The sequence below is a fragment of the Phascolarctos cinereus genome, unplaced genomic scaffold (genome assembly GCF_003287225.1).
Source record: "Phascolarctos cinereus isolate Bilbo 61053 unplaced genomic scaffold, phaCin_HiC Scaffold_726;HRSCAF=1367, whole genome shotgun sequence".
Taxonomy (NCBI): domain Eukaryota; kingdom Metazoa; phylum Chordata; class Mammalia; order Diprotodontia; family Phascolarctidae; genus Phascolarctos; species Phascolarctos cinereus.
The window spans coordinates 82,876,175-82,892,938 of record NW_027556098.1 but is presented as its reverse complement, the minus strand read 5'-3'; the positions used below and the strand labels follow the sequence as shown (position 1 = coordinate 82,892,938).

Here is a 16,764-nt window from a genome sequence, read left to right as displayed (position 1 = left end):
CCAACATGTATCATTTTCCTTTTCTGTCATATTAGCCAATCTGATAGGGGTGAGGTGGTACCTCAGAATTGTTTTAATCTGCATTTCTCTAATCAAGAGTGATTTAGAGCAGTTTTTCATATGACTAGATAGCTTTAATTTTTTCATCCAAAAACTGCCTGTTCATATCCTTTGGCCATTTATCAATTGTGCGTTGATTCTCTAGGATTCTCTATGTATACCACTATATTATCTGCAAAGAGAGATAGTTTTGTTTCCTCATTGTCTATTCTAATTCCTTCAATTTCTTTGTCTTCTCATATTGCTAAAACTAACATTTCTAGTACAATATTTCACCCCTGATCTTAATGGGAAAGCTTCTAGCTTATCCCCATTGCATATAATACTTGCAGATGGTTTTAGATAGATACTGCCTATCATTTTAATGAAAATTCCATTTATTCCTGTGCTTTCAAGTGTTTTTAATAAGAATGGGTGCTGTATTTTGTCAAAAGCTTTTTCTGCAAATATTGAGATAATCATATGATTTCTGTTAATTTTGTTATTGATATGGTCAATTATGCTGATAGTTCTCCTAATATTGAATTAGCCCTGCATTTCTGGTATAAATCCCATCTGCTCATAGAGTATTATCCTGGTGACAAATTGCTGTAATCTCTTTGCTATGTTGTATTTAAAAATTTTGCATCAATATTCATTAGGGAAATTTGTCTATAATTTTCTTTCTCTGTTTTGGCTGTTCTGGTTAGGTATCAGCACCATATTTGTGTCATAAAAGGAATTTGGTGGGATTCCTTCTTTGCCTATTTTTCCAAATAGTTTGTATAATATTGGAATTAATTGTTCATTAATTATTTGGTAGAATTCACTTGTAAATCCATCTTACCCTGGAGATTGTTTCTTAAGGAGTTTGTGACAGTTTGTTTAATTTCTTTTTCTGAAATGGGGTTAAGTATTTTATTTCCTCTTCTGTTAATCTGAACAATTTGTACTTTTGTAAGTATTCATCCATTTCACTTAGATTGTCAAATTTATTGATATACAATTAAGCAAAATAGTTCCTAATTATTGCTGTAATTTCCTCTTCATTGGTGGTGAATTCACCTTTTTTCATTTTTGATGTTGATAATTTGGTTTTCTTCTTTCTTTTTTTAAAATCAGATTAATCAAAGGTTCATTTATTGGTTTTCCCCCCTAAAATCAGCTCTTAGTTTTATTTATTAGTTCAATAGTTCTCTCTTGTCAATTTTATTAATCTCTCCTTTGATTTTCAGAATTTCTAATTTGGTATTTAATTGGGGATTTTTAATTTGTTTTTTTTCTAGCTTTTTTAGTTGCATGCCTAATGCATTGATTTTTTTCTTTCTCTATTTTATTCATGTAAGCATTTAAAGATATAAAATTTCCCATAAGAACTGTTTTGGCTGCATCTCATAAATTTTGGTATGTTGTCTCATTTTTGTCATTCCCTTTAATGGATTTATTTATTGTTTCTGATTTTTTTTTTGGACCCACTATTCTTTAGGAATAGATTATTTAGTTTCCAATTAATTTTTAATCTATCTTTCCATGGCCCTCTATTACATGTAATTTTTATTGCATCATGATCTGAAAAGGATGCATTTAATATTTCTGCCTTTCTGCATTTTATTGTGAGGTTTTTATGCCCTTATACATGGTTAGTTTTTGTGTAGGTGCCATATACCACTGAGAAAAAGCTATATTCCTTTCTACTCCATTCAGTTTTTTCTAGAGGTTTATCATATCTAACTTTTCTAAAGTTCTATTCACCTCCTTAACTTCTTTCTTGTTTATTTTGTGGTTAGATTTATCTAATTTTTGAGAGGGGAAGGTTGAGATTCCCCACTAGTATAGTTTTGCTTTCTATTTCTTCCTGTAACTCACTTAATTTCTCCTCTAAGAATTTGGATGCTATACCATTTGGTGCATATATGTTTACTATTGACATTAATTCATGGTCTATGGTACCTTTCAGCAAGATGTAGTTTCCTATCTCATCCTTTTTGATAAGATCTATTTTTGCTTTTGCTTTGTCTGAGATCAGGACTGCTATGCCTGCTTTTTTTTTAACCTTAAGCTAAAGCGTAATATATTCTGCTCTAGCCTTTTACTTTTACTCTGTATGTGTCTCTTTGCTTCAAATCTGCTTTTTGATTTTTTGTTTTGTCTTGTTTTTTGTTTAGGCAATTGGGGTTAAGTGGCTTGCCCAGAATCACACAGCTAGTAAGTGTCAAGTGTTTGGTCTGAGGCTGGATTTGAACTCAGGTCCTCCTGACTTCAGGGCCAGTGCTCTTTTCATTGCACCACCTAGCTGCCCCCAAATGTGTTTCCTGTAAACAACATACTGCTGGATTCTGGTCTTTCATCCACTCTGCTATCCACTTCATTTTTATGGGAGAGTTCATCCCATTTACATACATAATTGTGATTACTAACTATGCATTTCCTTCCATCCTATTTTTCCCCCTGTTTATACTTTCCCTCTCCTTTCACTCTATCTGTACTTACTTGTGTTTTGCTTCTGACCACTGCTTCCCTCAGTCTTCCCTGTCTTCTATCAGCCCCCCACTTTTCTTTCCCCTTTTCTCTCCTACTTCCCTGGAGGTTAAGACAAATTTTCTATGCCCTACTGAATATTATTACTTCTTTAAGCTAAATCCAATGACAGTAAGGTTCAAATAATGTTCACCACCTCCCTTCTATCCTTCTACTATAATAGGTCTTTTGTACCTCTTCATGTGATGTAATTTGCCCTATTCTACCTCCTCTCTTCCTCTTCTCCTAGTACAATCCTATTTTTCACCCCTTAATTTTTTATATCACATCCAAGTCAACTTATGCCCATACTCTCTGTCTATGTAAATTCCTAAGTATCCTAATAGAGATAGAGTTCTGAAGAGTTACAAATATCATCTTCCTGTGTAGGGATGTAATATTTAACCTTATTGAATAGCATTTTTTCTTTCCTGTTTACCTTTTTATGCTTCTCTTGAGTCTTATATTTGAAGACCAAATTTTCTGTTCAGCTCTGGTTTTTTCATCAGGCATGATTCAAAGTCCCTTATTTCACTGAATATCCATCTTTTTCCCTGAAAGATTATGCTCAATTTTTCTAGGTAGTTGATTCTTGGTTGTAATGCAAGCTCCTTTGCCTTCCAGAATATCATACCCCAAGCCCTCCAATTCTTTAATGTAAAAACTGCTAAGTCCTTTGTGATCATGACTGTACCACCTTGATATTTGAATTGTTTCTTGCTGTCTGCTTGCAGTATTTTCTCCTTGACGTGATAATTCTGGAACTTGGCTACAGTATTCCTTGGAGTTTTCATTTTGGGATCTCTTTCAGTAGATGATTGGTAGATTCTTTAAATGACTATTTTACCCTCTGGTTCTAGGATATCAGGGCAGTTTTCCTTGATAATTTCTTGAAAAAATGCTGTCCACATTCTTTTTTTTGATCATGGCTTTGAGGTAGTCCAATAAATCTTAAATTATCACTCCTGGATCTATTTTCCAAGTCAAATGCTTTTCCAATGAGGCTTTTCACAGTGTCTTCATTTTTTTCATTCTTTTGATTTTGTTTGACTAATTCTTGATGCATAGCAGAGTCATTAGATTCCACTTGCCCAATTCCAATTTTTGAGAAATTGTACCTCCTTTTCCATTTGACCAATTTTACTTTTTAAGGAGTGGTTTTCTTCAGTAGTTTTTTTTTTTCCATTTGGCCAATTATACCAATTATATTTTTTTAGGAGTTGTTTTCCTCAGTTAATTTTTGTCACTTCTTTTCCAAGCTGTTGACTCTCTCTTGCATAACTCTCATTTCTCTCCCCAATTTTTCTTCTACCTCTCTCATTTGATTTTTAAATACTTCTTAAGCTCTTCCAAGAAGGCTTTTTGAGCATGAGACCAATTCATCTTCCTCTGTGAGTCTTTGCATGTAGTCATTTTGATGTAACTGTTGTCCTCTTCTGAGATTCCCTATAACCATAGTAGCTTTCTATGGTCAGGGTTATTTCCTGTTTATTTCTCATTTTTAGCTTATTTTGTGACTTTCAAAATTGAGCTCTGCTCCTGGGGTACAGGGACTACTCTCCCAAGCTTCTTGTACTGGGGGCCTGGGGCCTGGTCAGTGGTTTTCTGCACCAGGACCTCAAGTACTGGTGGCTTGCCCACTGCATTGGGGTGGCCTGGCCTAGTTGTACCTGTTGTGCCAGGGGTTCCCAGACTGGCAGTTTGCTTTCTGTGCTGAGGCTTGAGGCCTCACAGCTGACCTGTTGTGCCACTGGCCTGCTGAGCTAGGTCTAAGGGGCTTCTGTAGCTAAGAGCCTCCCACTGGCTTGCCTGGACACCATCTGTGCTAGGCTGCACTCCCCTTTTACCCAAATGAGACAGACTTCATCTGAAATCCTTCTAAAATATTTTAAGCTGAAAAATTGTTTTCATGCGGCCTTTTTGTAGGTTGCACAGAATCTGTTTCAAGGTTTGATTTAATGTTGTTTCTGAGGGAAACTGGAGAGAGCTCAGGCAACTTATTGGCTTTTCTTTGCCATTTTGGTTCTGCCTCCCATTATATATATTTTTAAAGATCATAATTATATAAAATAATTACTTGAGGTAAGCAATATGTTTATAATCTGTATTATAAATATCTTTGTACAATTCTTATCTCATCATCATTGTTATAACCCCAATGCTAATACACTTGTGTGGTGCTTTTTCATTTATGAAGAGTTTTCATGTAAATTCATTTATTTGATGCTTACTACAGTTATAAGGGATCCAGTACAAGTTGTGATCATCTTATTTTATGTAATTATGCAAACTGCAGCTCAAAGAAAATAAATGACTTGCCCATATCAATGGAAAGACTCAAACCCAGGATTTTTGGTCTCAAATTCAATACTTTTTGCATTGTGTCATGCTACTACTAAGGCATTTATAGTACTTCATACACAGTGCAAATCTAATAAAAGTGAGAAAAAATCTAATTGCTTCAAAACACTGCTGAAGTAACAGCACATTAGTCTTCATAGATTAATAAATGTCACCATAATGGCTCACTTATGCATGCATTTATTTTATAGCTATTTTGTGTGAATACCTACCATAGAGAAGTGACAACATTTTTTCTACCTATAGAATCACCATAATTGTTTTTTGATCAGCTGATAAATAAATCTACTTAATTCTAAAAAAAAATGAAAAATCTAAAAAATATGATATCTATGTTTAGGATTCCAAAAATTTTAAAAAGTATTGTGTTCCTTTATCTCCCCTATTTTTCTCTACTGAGCTTTAAGTATGGAATGGGTGTAGTGCCTTAAATTGAAATGCTTTGTTAAGGAAATACTCCAGAAGAAAACTTGGCACTTGTTAATTGTTGATGATGATGAGTATGCCAGATAGTACAAATTCTATGCCTTACAAGGCAGTACCTAAAATTCAAGGAGGGGGCTTTTTGTGGCAAATCCATTTGATTTTCCATTAGTAAAGGAGTCTATTCTTGTGTATTTGCTTCAGGGCCCAGAATTAAAACTCATCACTAAAACTGACCTCTGTCAGACAGATTTTATAGCCTAGATTAGCCAAGAAGATGAAACTTAGGCAAGAGAAAGAGGATAAAGAAATTCTATCTTTTCCTATCTAAGAAAAATAGTCTAATCAATCATTTCATCTCAAGGCTATATGTGGTTGCCAGATAAAATTTGCCAGGGAAAAAGAGTTATTTTGAGATTGACTTAAAAGAGATTAATTAACTTATTGGATGAATAGTGTTGATATTGATCTACATGTAAGGAAGTATGCTATGAGAATTTGTGGGGTAGAAATAGTTTTTAAATATATAGAAAGTTAGCTCTTTGATTTTGAGGAATGTTGTTTTGGGGGGTTTTGTAAGATTTATGTATTTTCTAAAAGGTACAATTTTGAGAGCCTACTTTATACAACGTGCCCTTTCTTGGACAATTATTTGAGGTTTAAACACTTTTGCCTGTCTATATTATGTGCATCTACGATTCTGGATATGTTTCTAAAGAAATTGAACTCCGCAGATTTTGAGTAATCTTTGAGGATTCCTTCACTCAGCTGTCAAAATTCTTGAAATTCCTAACTCTTAGGTCTAATATCATTAGATATTATTCTCTTGCTCAAAAAGGGCCCACTTTTGATTCTAGGAAATAATTTACGCAACTCTGATTGTTTTCTGAAGTTCTTCACAGTCTGCTTCCATTCTGCTTTTCTCCACTTACCGCATTTCACTTTCTTTTATACTTGTCTTTCTGCTTATTTTCTTCATGTCTTACATTACTTACATCTCCTATCTCCCTGGCTTTGCCCAGGCTATCTCCCATTCCTAGAACACTTTCAGAATGCTCACCTCTCCCTCTTCATATCTTTAGCTTCCTTCAGAGCTCTGCTCTAGCTACATTTCCTATAGTAAAGCTCTCCTAATTCTTCCACCTCACCTCCATTGCTTGTGCCCTCTCCCTAGGAAATCACTTCACATTTTTTTTTTGTTTTAAATTTGTTTAGATACATGGTATTTCCCCCCATGAGAATGTGAGTGCCTTGCAGTCAGGGGCTATTTTGTTTTTGTCTTTGTTTGACTAAAGTCAAGAGGTAGTGGACCACAGTGGATACACAACCTTGAGCCTAGGAGGTCATGTTTTGTTTCTGAAAGTGACTTGCTGTAGGATTCTTTTTAAGTCAGTTGTCTTCTCAGGACCCTAGGCAACTCTCTAAGACTATAAATTGAGAAGGTACTAACCTGCATTAGTAGAGGAAGTTTCCTCATGTGAGAGTTCCCTCTACTAATGAAATCACAAACTTGGCCCTATCTCCAGTGCCTAGCAGAGTGCAAAGATCATAGTAAGTATTTAATAATTGCTTGTTGATTCTGATTTGGGAGAGTCTTCCAAAAATCACATGCCATTCATTCAAATTGAAAGGTTACTGGGTTGAGATTATTGGGCCACATAAATTGATACCATTTTGCAAATAAAATGTTCAACCATTGTTAGGGGAAATTAAGATTTGAACTGTCAAGTAAATATGAATATAAGAAGGAGGAACCTATTTTTCCTTCTTTTAAATAGACTACTTTCTCTGTGAAAAGAATACTATACAACTTGCAAGGTTACAATGAAGAAAGTTTGTACTTTTAAGTCATATTTAATTTTAGGCTTATTTCAAAGCACCATCCTCATATAAGGTAGATTCTTTAAAGTTCTCTTATTTCTAAAGTTGGTAGCCAGAGCATTTCTGCTAGTGTCTCAAGAGATATTGTATAAAGCACCAAATGTAAGAAATTATTCCAAATTATTAAAAATGTGTATATCTAAAGAGCTGTGAAAATACAATTCTATTGTTCCAAAGCTATTATCTCTTGTGTCAGAATACCAAGGGGTTGCAAGGTTGGGAAGTGGAGAGTGAGTGGAGCTTCTACTAGATATAGTACCTTTATTGGTGTATAAGACCATGTATTTGAGCTAAAAAGAATTCTGAGTAGGAAACTAAGGCCCAAAAAGATTAAGTAGATCAAGATCCTCTTGAAGAGGTTAAGCAGAGATCAGGCCTATCCAGGCAGCAAGTTAGCAGGGTCAGGATTTGAACCCAGATCTTTTGACTCTAATTCCAGTGGTCTGAACTACATTAGGTCAGCTGATAGAGGGAGCAATTGATCATACTGGAATTTCTACTAGGATACTAGGGAATGCTAGATATCCGGAAGTATCAGGCAACAAGTATTTGTGAAATATCTTCTGCGTACTGGGCATTAGAGATACAAAAACAAAAGTGAAACAGCCCCTACCCTTGAGAAATTTATGTTATGAACAGTTTGATGATAAGTAATGGTGGGTCCTTACTTTTTGGGAGAAAGCATGGTGGTGAACTGATTTTTTATTGAAAATTATTATTTTGTTATCTTATCATATATTTGTTTTATATATTTAAATATGAAAATATATGCTTATAATATACAAATATATTAGCTTTAATATAAAATATATAACACATATCAGATTTATGTTATTTTATAGAAATTTTTTAAAATTTAAAATTAATGTAATCTATGAAGGGCAAGAGATTCTTTATGAGGCTGTATTTGGTTTTAGGTCTCTTCCCCTTGTGTTATCATTGTTGTGTGGTGTATGTGTGTGTGTGTGTGTGTGTGTGTGTGTGTGTGTGTGTGTGTGTGTGTACACAAGGTAAGGATATTGTTCATAGAGGTCTGTGTCATTCTCAGCTATGCCTTGTATTTCTGCTGAGCCCACATACAGCACATAACACTTATTGGAGAGCAAGAGACAGAGAATGAAACTGTGAAATCAGGCCAGTGAGTACTAGCAGAACCAGTCAGTATCATATCAGGGTTCTCATTCCTAGGACATGGTGCTGGTAGCACCAGTGGCACTGGGCATTCTCAAATAGGGCTTTTTTGTTTTGTTTTGTTTTTTTAATACTTTATAATAGCACATTTTTGAACCTGTTTCATTCTAACCTTCTTCCTCATTTTCCAGAACAGTTTTCTTACATTCTATTTCGCACTGAATGTCTTCCTTTTCTTTTACGTTGTGGTAAATGATAGATTAATCACTAGAGTACTAAAAAGAATGTTTCTTTGGGAAATTGAAGTTGGACCATATTTGAGAATAGATTTACTGGCAATTTTTACTTCTCCATAGCCTAGAAAGTGGGATTTGTTGGCTTTTTATCACTTGGGTGCTTCATGCTATGGTTACTTCTTTACTGATTTTGACCTGAAGCTCATTCAGATAAGGAATACATTTTATGTCTGGCATAGAAAATATGAGACCCAATAGTGGAAGAAAATCTATGAGCTGAAATTTAGGATTGTGGACTTCAGAGGTGGAAGGGACTTTTCAGATCATCTGATCCAACAGCATCATTTTATAGATATGATGAAGAAGTGGAGAGCTTAAGTGAATTTCCCAGGGCTCTGTAGTAATTAGGAGAACCAGAATTACAATCTTGGCCCTCTTACTACTCTTTTCACCACACAAAATTTCCTTTCTTTTGAGATTCTGTGTAGAAAACTTTTTTTAAAAAAATATTTTCTGTTTTATGTTTCCAATAAATGAAATATTGTTCAAATTCAAGGGATAAAAATAATCCAAGTGACTTTTAAAAATGCTATAAATATCTATTTCTGCCTTTTACTGTATTAACAAAAATTACAAGTCTTTTAATTTAAAAAAAATGACTTGTAGTGTAAAGTGATAATCTCCAGAGTATGAATTTTCAGGTGCATGTAGCACCTTTAAAAGAGGAAGATAATCAAGATCTGAAGGATTTTGAAGGATCTAAATACTAGATAAGATGGTTGAAGGAACAAAACGTACTTAGCCTGTAAGAGAGAAGATTTGATGAAGTCCTATCTATCTTCATATATCTCAAGAATTGTTATGTAGAAGAAGTTAACAATTTGTTTTATGTTGCCCCCAAAGGCAGAACTAGGACTGATGGGTGGTAGTATCATGAGGCAAATTTTGCCTCATCTCAAGGGAAAAATATCAGAAAGAATTAGAGCAACAGGAGAATGGACTTCCTCATGACACTTTAATCATTTAGTTCCTTGTTGTTGTTGTTCTGTCATTTCCAACCCTTCAGGGACCCCTTTTAGGCTTTCTTTGCAAAGATGCTAGAGTAATTTGCCATTTCCTTCTCTAGTTCATTTCACAGGTGAGGAAACTGAGGCAAACAGGATTAAGTGACTTGCACGGGGTCACATAGCCAGTAAGTGTCTGAGGTTGGATTTGAACTCAGATCCTCCTGACTCCAGGCCTAGCACTCTATCCACTGTGCCACCTAGCTGCCCTATTTTATTAGTTCCTAGACTTAATAGATCAGAGGTTACATGAGTTGTCAGAGACTCTGTAGAGGTCATCACTTCATTTTTTGGGAGATTATAACAGATGGTCCCTCCTAACACCAAGCTATTGATTTTGTGACAAATTGGAATTTGCTCAGTCTGCCTACCTACCCCTTGAGAGCTTTATAAGAAATTGATTGATCCTGTATAGTATCAAAAGGTATCAAAACATGCCATCAGCTTATTCTGTGGTTACATTCCACCTTTTTAAAAGAAAATGGTAACACATTTCAAAATTTTAATTGATATATCCTCTGTAATTCTGATGAGGTTTTGTACCTAGTTAGAAGTTACAGAAATACGTAATTACATTTCATAGATCCACAAGTCTGTAATGTATCACTTTTAGACTTTTAGCCATTATTTTCAATTGCAAATTTAGTTAATGCACAATGAACATATTTTAGAGATAAAAGACAGTTGTTTAACTGGACTCTTTCAGGCTTTGAAGTGTATGCGACCTCATCAAAATGGATACACCTTCCAGTAATGCAAATCTTCACTCTCATCTTGTCCCTGTTGTCCTGTAAAATCTCCCTAGGGAAGATATACTGGTGACCTTCTTCTAGGCTTCTTTTAATGATGGACTGTCTCTCCCTCTTGTTATTTGACTGGCCTACTTTCTTTCTTAGACATTGATCTGCTTACTGCTACTCCTTATGCTGCTTGTCCTTTGCCACCAGACTTGTTATCCTTGATTTAAGGACAGTATAAATGATTCAAGTCATAGAAATCATAGGACTTTAGATGTATCCTAAAGGAAAAGAGAGAGTCTCTGATGTAGACATAAGGAGCTATTATATTTTAGTAATAGAGGATAGAATGATGGAGTTTCATTGTTAGAGTAGTAGGAGCACAGTTCAAGCAAGAGTTAGAAAAGGTAGAGGTACTTTAGCATGAAGATGCTCTCTACTGCTGCAAAATTCTAACTACCATACCTCTTCCTATGCTGTTCTTAAATTAGCTTCCCCATCCATTAGTTACTCATAGAAAATCAACTCAAGGCATTGGAGAGATGTTTTCCTCTTTTTTGTTGTTTTTTAAAATTATTTTGTAATGCCGGCGTATCATTTGGATTGTCTATCTAACATTTCTCATTCTCATGACAAAACCGGTTCCCCTCCTTTTCTGTTTATGCATGTTCTCAAGAATGTCTTTTCTGGCCAATTCTCAGCAGAAGTGATCACTGATGATTGGTGAGATTGCCTGCTGTGATAGCCATTGTGCTTCCTTCTGTTGCTCTGCAGTCTCTCTCTACCTACTGGATACTTCTCTGCTGCCTACAAACATGCTCATGTTTCCCATCTGCAAAAAAAAAAAATTAAAAATAAAACACTCTAATTAGATCCTACTACCCTTGCTTGTTATCAATCCTCCCAAGCTATCCTTTTTTAAAAAGGTGTTGAGATTAGGTGCTTCCACCTCCTCTCACTCTCTACTAAATCTGCCACAATATCTTTCAACCTCATCATGCAAGTGAAACTACTTTCATCAAAGTTACCAATGATCCCTTAATTGTCAAATCCAATGGCCTTTCTCAGTCTTCGTTGTTATTGAATTCTCTGAAGTACTTGCTACTTGTTGGTCATCTTCTTTTCATGGATATTCCCTCATGAGGTTTTATAATACTAGTCTCACTTATTTTTCCTCTTACCTATATGACTACTCCTTCTCAGTCTCTTTTTCTATATCTTCATCCATGTCATATGCTTACTAACTATGGGTGTTCCCCTCAATGCTCTTGTCCTCTTCTGTTTTCTCTGTATACTATCTAATTTGGTGATCTCATCACCTCTGATTGGGTCAGTTATTATCTCTATGTTGATGATTCCCAGATTTAACCCTAATCTCTCCTGTAAGTTCTAACCCAGTATCACCAACTACCTATTAAATGCTCAAATGTAACATTTCTAAATCAAAACTCATTTTACCTCTCTTCAACCCATCTCAATTTCTAAAATTCCTTTTGCTGTTAAGGACACCACCATCCTTCCAGTTACTCAGCTTTCCAACCACAGTATCATCCTCAATGTTTCATTCTCACTCATATATATCTAATCAGTTGCAAAATCTTGTCCTTTCAACCACTGCATCTCTCACTTAATATTCTTTTTCTCTATTCATGGTCATTTCCTTAAAGTTCTCATCACCTGTCTCTCAGTAGCTTTCTAATTGATCTGCCTGTCTCAGATCTCTTCCCAGTCCAATTCATCCTTACAGATGATGAAGGTGATTTTCCTAATACATAGGTCTAACCATGGTGTTGGTCTAAGCTATTCAATAAACTGCAACGCCTCCTGATTGCCTCTAGGATCAATATAAAATTTTTGTTTGGCATTTCACAACCTGGCCTCTTCCAACCTTTCCAGTCATCATACACATTCATCTTTTCCATGCATGCTACAAACATACTGGCCTCTAATTGTCCTTGACATGCAGTATTTCTTCTTCCATCTTCTTTTGTTTACCTTGGCTGTCCCCTAAGCCTGGACTGTCCTCCTTCCTCACCTCCTCTTGTAAGAATCCCAGGCCCCTTTCAAGTTCAAATGCTACTATCCCCGAAAAACCTTTCAAGGTTCTCCCAGCTGCTGTTGCCTTCCCCTCTGAAATTCCCTTCCATCTACCTTGTATGTATCTTCTTTTTACCTAGTTATTTACATATTTATCCCCCCCCATTAAAATCTTAATCTCCTTAAAGACAAGTATTGTTTTTTGTTTTCTCTTTGTATTCCCAGTGATTAGTGTGCCTGGAATACTGTAAATGTTTAATGAATGCTTGTTGATTGATTGAGTGAGTGCTTTTTGGATTATTTGTAATTCTAATTCTTTTGGTATCCTGGTGTTCCATGACTGGCAGCCAGCCAGCATCACGGAGAAGACAGAGATTAGGAAGTAGGGATTTTATGGCAGTGATCTGTTTGGAATAATTGAAAGGTCAGTGAATTTTTGCAGATTTTATCTAGTTTAGACACTCTTTCCTTAATTCTGTTTCCATCTGCAGTACCTTTCCAAGAAACATGTATTGATAGACTGATTTGATAGTATGTCTATCCAACCACCTGCCATGGTCTGGGCAACATAGAGCTTTCTGGCAATCAGTAAGCATTTATTAATGCCCCCTATGGTCCAGGCACTGTGCTAAGCACTGGGGATACAAAGAAAGGCAAAAGACAGTTGCTGCCCTTGAGGAGCTCACAGCATAGTGAGGGAGACAATGTTCAAACAACCATATATAAAAAGTTATATATAGTATATGTTTAAATCTAGTTTGATTTTCTAGCAGCGGTAGTAAGAACAGTTTCACTTTGCTGTGGATTTCACTGAGTAGGTTTTATAATGTTCCAAGATTTAATGTAGTTAGTAAAATACCTTTTGTAAATATGAACATTTGGAGAAATTTGCCATCAATTGGAATCACTTCTTTTATTCAAATTTTGTGAAGGATATCTTAGGAATATTTTAATAAGTTAGTGGGGAAGTTATAATGATAATAAACAACTCAAGATTTAAAATCATTTATAACAAGGAACTTGTCTGTTCTCTATATCCCTAGCACCCATGTTTCTAAAAACCCCAGAGCTTCCTTCTAACACATCCCATAGATCAGTTGTCTCAAAATTTTTTGATTGTACATTCCTCTCAGTAAAAACTTTTTGAGGATATACCCCTAATATATGTGGTTTCTAATTATTTACAAATTTTATGTTTGTAACTATACTAATAATTTTTCATGTTATAAAACATACAAAAAATAGAAAATTTTTGAAAGGCTGTTTGGAAGGTAACATAATATTTAATCCTAGAGTTAATGGATGGCCTTTGGAGTTAACTGAGCTGAGCAGGGGCATGATCAGACCTGTACTTTGCCAAAGTCACTTTGGTTACTGTTTGGAAGACAGATGGAGAGAAGTGAAAGTTGAGATAGAAAAGCTAATTAGATTATTGTAATAGAGGCGATGAAGTGTTGAACTGGGGTAGTGATTGTATGAGAAGAGAAGAAGGCATGTGAGAGAAGTATTGTGGAGGTAAAAAACAATGATAAAATTTTGTAATTAATTGCCTATGTGGCTTGAGGTAAAGTGAGAGGTCATGGCTGAAACCAAGGTTGCAGACTGGAAGGATGTTGGTGCTCTCAACAGAAAGAGGGAAGTTCAGAAGAGGAGTGATTTTAGAGAAAAGATAATGAGTTCTCTTCTTGACATGTCGAGTTTGAAATGCCTATGAGACATTGAGTTTTTATTTGTTTAATAGGTAATTGGTAATGAGAGACTACAGTTTAGGAGAGAGATGAAGGCAAGATATATAGATTTGTGAGATATAACTAGCATTTTTATAGTTCTTTAAGATTTTCAAAGTGCTTTACAAATATTTTCTCATTTTATTCTCACAACAACCTTAAAAAGTAGGTGCTATTATTATCTGTTTTACAGACAGAAAACTGAGGCAAATAGAAAGTAAATGATTTGCCCAGGGTCACTAGGTAATAAGTATCTAAGGAAGGATTTAAACTCAGGTCTTCCTGATGAATTCAGTGCTCTACTCCCTGCCCCACCTAGCTGCCATACTAGATAATTAAACCCGCTGATTAATAAAATCATCAGGTGAGAAAGTGTATGTAGAGAGAAGAGGGCCTAGAACAGATCCTTCGGGAATTCCCACAGTAAGGAAGAGGAATATGACTGATGATCCAACAAGGAGGATTGAAAAAAGAGCAGTCAGAAGGATGATAGAATTAAGAGTGACCAGCGCCACATAAACTTTTAAGACGCACAAAAAAAAAATCAGGGAGGAGAGAATTTCCTGGAAGAGTGATCGCCAGTGTTAAATGCTGTAGAAAGGTCAAGAAGGATAGTAACTTCATAGAAAACAGTATCAGTTTAGAACTTGGGGGAATGGAAAGATGGTGATTTCCTTGAGGAAAATAGGGAATTTTAGGTTTTGAGAGAAAGATAATGTAATCACAACCTGTCTGTGTTTGCTTATCCTGTGTTATTCACTCTTTCCTATTGAAAAAACTAAAAGTGTGTGTGTGTGTGTGTGTGTGTGTGTGTGTATGTTTGGAGGTAGCTTTACATAACAATCACAATTCCTGAGCACAGATCCTTCCCATAAAGGGGTGTCTGCTATAGCCAGGAATTTATGAGTCCAGTGCAAGAATACTGATAGTGAGGAAAGAAGGCAGTTTTACCTGAAGATACCTGGCTCACTTTAAGTTATAATTATTTTGTGGGACCCACACCTGGGGTAGCCACAAGGGAAAACATAGGCGGTAGTTGGTAGAATGAGGGCATATTTCAAGAGGTGGCGTAATTACTGGGGACAAATGGCTATGGGCAAGGGGGAGAAAATATGACTCATTTTCTTTCCCTTCATTGGTTGATCACATATCCTTTGGGGTCTGGCCAGATACTCCCTTTTGGAAACCACTGGTAAAAAGGGTTAGGGTCACAGAGTCACATGGATCAAGACTAAAGCTGCCTTTGTAAGCAAGTTGTATTGCTCATTTCGCCTAGCATAGTTATGAACATCAGCATTTTCATGCTAATGCAACCTGACCTCACCCTCCCCATGTACACTGTGGCCATGTAGGACCTTCTGCTCCCTATAGATCCCCCCTTCTGAGATGTGCTTAGAATTCTCTCCCTTATATCAACTAATTCTTCCACGCTACTCATCCCTGAATTCCAAGACAATTGTAACATGTAATAATTAGTAATAGTTTCATTTTTTCTACCACACTCTTATGTGCTAGTCCATAATAGTCCACTGTTGGTAGAATGAGCTATTTGTTACAGAAGATGAATGAGTGTGGGCAAACACAGCAGATCCAAGTACCAGAAGGACAGTCTTAGCAACAACCAGGAAGTGTTCTGGCTTCAATCCCAAATGCAATTGACCTGAGTTAGATAGCCACAATCAAAGTTCTACATTAAAAGTATTCTTCAAGCTTCACCCATCCTTACCACCACTATAATATAAACCTACTATAACATTAATCATCTTTCAAATCTCTTATTCTATGGCTCTTTCCACTTCACTGAGCTCTTACCCCTCCAGAGATCACCCAGACTTCTGAACAGTAAAGCTTGTGGAAGAAAACTGTCCAAATGTTTTCCTTTGCTGTCTCAACATAGAAAGTATATCTATATTGTATGCCACAGTTTGTGAGCTCTCTGAATGTCTTTTAACCATCTGTTTTTGTGACTGATTCTTCACATTAGAATGATGTGTAAATAGATGATAGGTAGGTTGGCAGATTGACTGATCAATTGACAGGTTAGAAGTAGATAGGTAGGTAAGTAGATAGATACATAGACAAACAGACAGTAGACAGATGGAAAAACAAATGGAATAGATAGATAGATAGATAGATAGATAGATAGATAGATAGATAGATAGATAGATAGACAGACAGATAGTTTGCTGTAGCCTGTTAAATGCCAATGTTTACCATGAGGGTGCATCCACAAAGTTTCAACGCGTTTAGGTAAATGGAAGACAGTGTTGCTGTTGAGGTTATGAGATGCACAAGTCTTCAGTGCTGTTGCTGTTTCCAACTCCATTCCTCCCAAGGACTCCCTGCCATGTCTGGTAGTCTGAGCCTACTCTAGCATTAAAGTCACCCAGAATTATAAGCATTTCCTCTGTTGGCACATTGATGATGAGGGTCTCCAGGTCTTCGTAAAATTTTTCTTTGACCTCATCAGGATTCATCATGGTGGGAGCATAGACACCGATGATGGTGGCATGGTGTTTTCCTGCAAGTGGTAATTGCATAGTCTTGAGCCTGTCATTCACTCGTTTTGGTAGGCATATAAGATAAATAGATAGATAAATATTTTAGAGAT

General features: G+C 35.9%; 1 protein-coding gene across 10 annotated transcripts in view; it reads left to right on the top strand.

The window, feature by feature from the left end:
- CNKSR2 (connector enhancer of kinase suppressor of Ras 2) overlaps positions 1 to 16,764 on the top strand; it is a 333,138-nt gene that overhangs the window by 73,174 nt on the left and 243,200 nt on the right. The window lies entirely within an intron of this gene.